Below are 6,079 nucleotides of genomic sequence, written 5' to 3' on the forward strand. Positions count from 1 at the left end.
TTCCAAGAGGGTTTGGGGACTCATGTGAGCCTTAGCACGGCATTTCATCCACGGTGATGGACAAGCTGAACGTACCATTCAGACCCTTGAGGATATGTTACGGGCATGCATGTTAGATTTTGGAGGTAATTGGGAGGATCACTTACCACTCATTGAGTTTGCTTACAATAATAGTTATCATTCTAGCATCCAAATGGCCCCGTATGAGGCTTTATATGGGCGAAAGTGTAGATCCCCAAATGGGTGGTTTGAAGTAGGAGAGACGAAATTAATAGGGCCGGACTTGGTCCAGCAAGCCATAGAAAAAGTTAAGCTTATTCAAGATCGGTTATTAGCAGCCCAAAGTCGTCAAAAGTCCTATGCGGATAATCGCCGAAGGGACTTAGAGTTTCAAGTTAAAGATTGGGTATTCTTAAAAGTGTCGCCAATGAAGGGTGTTATGAGATATGGCAAAAAGGGGAAGCTTAGTCCTCGGTACATTGGGCCTTATGAAATTGTGCGCAAGGTAGGCAAAGTGGCTTACGAATTAGATCTACCTCCTGATTTGGAGTCAGTTCACCCAGTTTTCCATGTCTCGATGCTTCGTAAATGTGTTGGAGATCCTACTAGGATCGTTCCAGTAAATGATGTTCAAGTGACAGAAAAACTGATTTATGAAGAGGTACCCATTGCCATATTAGATAGGCAAGTACGGAGGCTTAGAAACAAAGAAGTGGCCTCAGTTAAAATTTTGTGGAGAAATATTAACCGAGAAGAGATGACATGGGAAGCGGAAGATATCATGAAATCCAAATACCCGCACTTATTTCAGTCCCCGAAAGAGGGCCAAGATGAGACATCAAGATCATAAGGTATGTATGTTTTCCTTTTATGCATTGGGTCGTGTGTGGCCAAATTGTATTGCTATTGTGTTGTTGCCCTGTGAGGCATTGTTATTTTGGGTTGTCGTGACAGGATGGTAGTGCCATATTATAGGGGAAACTCTGGCAAAATTTTTACAGAATCCCCGAGAACTTAACATTCGAGGACGAATGTTCTTAAGGGGGGAAGAATGTTACACCTCGAAAAATTTTCTGTTGATGCACAGTGAATAGGCTAACGAAGAGCACGAAGTATATAGTATTTTGATAAGTAAGGAATGACATTTGATGACCCTAATTAAGATTTCAAAGGTATTCGAAGTAAGGGGAGAAAGTTTGCCAAGAGAAGACAGGGCATACGATAAGTATCGGAAGAGATTTACGAGTAACGAGTTAATGATGGCTTAATAATGATTTCGAGAAGATTTATAACGTCCCTTAGTTTGTTAATGAGGTGATAAACAAGTGTTAAGAAGGTTCCATAAGGATTGGAGATCCAACGAAGTGACGAGAATAAGATCCATGAATTGATGGGTTATACGATCGATTATACGGTCCGTATAATGTTATACGGTCCGTATAATGGACCGCAGAACCATCACAGTGAAGGTCCCTCACTGATGGGATTATATGGTCACTTATACGGACCGTATAAATTTATACGGACCGTATAATGTGCCGTATAATGGTCACAGAGACGAGGTCTTGAAGGGTCCATTTCACGGTCACTTATACGGACCGTATAAGTGTCCGTATAATTTCCCGACGGGTCAGATTTTTTTGAGTTATTAAAAAGGGGACCAAGTTCATTATTTCATTTCCATTTTCCACTCCTTCTCTCTAGAACTCTCTAGAACACTTCTCCCACAAAAATTCAAGAGATATTAGTGATTATCTACATCAAACTAAAGGAATGAAGTGTAAGAAACCCATTAAAGTTCATCCAAGACAAGAAATCCAAGTGAAGGTGAAACTAGGGTTTTGCTCAAGTGAGGTGTTTGCACCCAAGGTTCATTCCTACATCATCTAAGGTAAGTTTTATGATATTTCCATGTTGTTTAAGGTATTTGAAAGTTGAAACACTTGGATTATATAAGGAAATAGGAAATGGGTCATGAATGTAGGAATAGTGTCACTTTTGAGTAAATGTTTAGATTGACTTATGATTCTTGATACATTATGATTATAACCATGTTATAAATGATATTGAGAGTATGGAATAGACATTGTATGTGAATGAACGAAATCGTGTGTTATGACCATGAATAGGGATGATTGGAAGTAAATTGAGAAGTAAGGATAATGTAGGTGAATAAAGGCTATTGTTATGATGTTGTGAATGTTAGTATTGATGTTTGGGAGTTGATATATGATATGGAGGAAATCGTATAAATAAAGGAGATGCTGTCCAATTTTCTCTAGCCTTAGTCAAGTATGCTAAGCTATTGATTTTTTAATGTTAGTATGTACTCTAAAAAAGGTAGAAACGTGAGCATTGAAGAAGAACGTGCAAGTGATAGAATAGTTGAACGGAAAGGTATGTAAGGCTAACCCTTCTTTCATAAGGCATGGTTCTTTGGCCAAATATCTATTCTTACGTGAGCCTACGATGTCCTCCAATGATCTTATCTCTAAAAGCTACTAAGCCTATGATCCTCGATATGTCACGATTGTACTAAATTCCTTATACGACGAGTATTCCTCAAGGGGTAGATGAAATGAAAGACGATAGTAATGATGTTAAAGATCTTATGAGCTTATATGTATATGTGTCTATGTATGGCTATTATGAAACCACGAGCTTATATATGGGTAGGGTAGAATATAGTAAATATGTGTATATATAATGCGCGCATGCCACTGCAGTTGGGTACGGATAACCCTGAGCCTCGGTAGGGCCAAGTATGTATGACACTGAGCCTTGGTAGGGCCAGGTATGTGAAACACCGAACCTTCATGGTCGGGTATGCTATGTAAAGGCTATGTATATGCAATGTATATGATATGTAAACGATATGTATATGATACGAATGATATGTATATGATATGAATATGAGTATGAATGGAAATATGAATACGAATACGAAAATGGATACGAAAGGTAAACGAGTACGGATACGTATACGGATATGGATGTATGTACACGGATACGCAATAGAAATGGAATATCCCTATGAAAAGCAAGTAAGTGCTATGATGATGATACTATTATCTCCCATCCTATGTCATTTCATATGTTGTCTATTATGCTTTCATATTGATGTTGATCATGCTTTACATACTCAGTACATTCTTCGTACTGACGTCCTTTTGTTTGTGGACGCTGCGTCATGCCGCGCAGTGACCGAGGAGGCAGACTTGATCCATAGCCTCATTATTCAGGGACTACATAGCGGAGCTCCATTTCATTCGGAGTTACAGCTTTTGGTATAGATTCTTTTGTGTACATATTTATGGGCACGGCGGGGTCCTGTCCTGCCTATATGATATGACATACTCTTCTTAGAGGCTCGTAGACATATGTATATGGTTAGATGTGTTTGGCCTTATCGGCCTATATTTTGGGTTATTATTTTGTTAAGCCTCGTCGGCTTATGTACATTTACTTGGGCATAGTTGTTAATGATGATATAAATGAATTGTCGTGATGAGATTTGTGATGATGAATGAAAAGTATGATTTAGCTATGTGGCTCACCTAGATGTAATGTGAAAGTATGTTAAGAGGTGCCCGGGTGGGTTAGCACCGGGTGCCCGTCACGGCCCTCCGATTGGGTCGTAACATATTGGGGCCCGCACGAGTTGACGAGGAGAAGCTAGAGGCCGCGGTAGAGCTAAAGGTTGTGGTCTTTCACCGGCCGAGCGGGGCCACGTGGCAAGACGAGAGGCGATCGATCGAGGTTCTCGAGATTTGCCGGAGCACGGCCTACTAAACGGGCGAGGTAGCGGGAGGTATGGGGCCAGCCCAGACTCACCCCGAGGTCATGTTTGATCCAGCATTCGAGGACACTATGGCCCGCATCCTTTTTCATCTCAATGCTCAGCATACCGTGGGTGGCGCCACTACGCCAGGTGGTTCGCAGACCAGAGCAGGAGTTCGTACTCTACGAGCGAGGGAGACGGTACACGGGGATGCGGCCTGTCGGCCGCACGGCCCGCGCATTGGTATACCAGGCCTTGAGGGCGCTCCTAGGCCAATAGTAGGCAAGGTCTTTACACTTGGGGATCAGAATCTTGTTAGTAGATTCTTGAAGATGGAGCCGCCCAGATTCTTTGGCACACCTAGTGAGAACACGTATGAGTTCATTATGGATATGCATGAGAGGCTACATAAGATGGGTACTGTGGAGTCATATGGTGTGGATTATGCGTCTTTCCAGCTTTGTTAGGATGCGAAGACGTGGTGGAGGTATTTTATTGAGGGCAGACCTATTGGTTCACCTTTACTCACCTAGGCACAGTTTCACTAGGCTTTGCGAAGAAGTACGTGCTACGTACTTTGAGGGATCAACATAGGGATGAGTTCACTCATTTGCAGCAGAGGGGTATGTCAGTGGTAGATTATGAGGCTCGGTTCCTATGTTTAGCTCGATATCCAACACAGTTGATTCCGACAGAGACAGAAAAGGTTCGAATATTTTTGGGTGGATTTGTGCTTCCACTTCATATTGCTTATCTTTATCTTATAGCCTTAGGGTCTTCCTTTCAAGCGATAGTGGATCATGTTGTGAGTGTCGAGTCGGCCAAGGCTCGATCATTTGGAGGGGCTAGTGAGAAGAGGCCTCGTCAGTATGAATGATACAGTGGTTCTAGTTCTAGAGGTAAGGGGCGGTATTCCAGGACCTATCAATCACACCCCAGCCCCCTCCCCCCCCCCCCCCCTTTCAGTTCGCACTTCGAGCGTCTTACGGTGGCCTTTCAGGGCAGAGTAGTTGTGGGTCGACAAGCTTCACGTAGGTTCGTTTACTCGACCGGCCTACCGAGGTGATTTCTTGCGGTTCCTCGGCTTTAGTGATTCGCACGACAACCGAGCTTATTTTATTTTTTGTAATCCCGATCACATTGTAAGAGAGTACACCGAACCTAAATGGGGTGGGACTCAGCAGATCTCCCAATTCCAAACCCCTAGGACTCCGGCGTCTTCTATAGCCGAGGTGGTTTTTCAGCTAGAGGCAGTGCTCATTTCTATCCACAGTGGTTCGCATTCGTCCAGGGGTGGACATCAGTCCAGGATGGGTGGTTCCCAGGTCTTTAAGGGGGAGCGTAGTCTGGCCAGAGTGGCTGTGGTAGTGCTCATTGCTATGCTTTTCTCGGTAAGCCCGAGATCGAGGCATCCGATGCTGTAGTATTATGTAACATTTACGTTCGTCATTGGGTAGCTTTAGTCCTATTGGATCCCTATTCTACAATCCCATATGTGTCTACTTATCATTATGTTAGTTGGGATTTGACTCATGACCGTCTTGACGTGCCAATTCATGTGTCTACTCCGATTAGCGATTTTGTTGTGGTTAATCAAGTCAATCGGTCTTGCTTAGTTACTTTTATGAGGTACGACATGTGGGTAGACTTGATGATCTTGGATATGGTATATTTTGATATTATTTTGGGTCTGAGTTAGTTGTCCCCGTACCATATAATCTTGGATTGTAACACCAAAACAATCACCTTAGCCATGCTTGAGATTCCTTGACTTGACTGGAGGGGTACTCCGAGTCCCGCTCCGAAGAGGATAATTTCCTATCTCTGCGCGAAAAAATTAGTCGACAAGGGTTGTTTGGGCTACTCGGCCCATGTTCGTGATACAAGTGTTAATTCTCTTCCCCTTGGGTCTATACCCGTTGTGTGTGAGTTCACAGAGGTATTCCCTTCTGATTTGCCTGGTATGCCACTCGATTGTGACATTGACTTCTATATCATCTTAGATCCAAGCACTCGCCCTATTTTTATTCTGCCATATAGGATGGCACCTGCTGAGTTGAGAAACTTGAAGGAGCAGTTGTAGGATCTTCTGAGTAAGGGATACAATAGACCGAGCATCTCTTCTTGGGGCTCTTCCATGTTATTTGTGAAGAAGAATGATGGGACGATGAGGATGTACATAGATTACTGTTAGTTGAACAAGGTTACCATTCGTAATAAGTATCCTATTCCTCGCATTGATGACTTGTTCAACCAGCCTCAGGGTGCTTCTGTGTTTTCGAAGATTGATTTGAGGTG

Source organism: Lycium ferocissimum, chromosome 12 (assembly GCF_029784015.1).
Source record: "Lycium ferocissimum isolate CSIRO_LF1 chromosome 12, AGI_CSIRO_Lferr_CH_V1, whole genome shotgun sequence".
NCBI classification, from domain to species: domain Eukaryota; kingdom Viridiplantae; phylum Streptophyta; class Magnoliopsida; order Solanales; family Solanaceae; genus Lycium; species Lycium ferocissimum.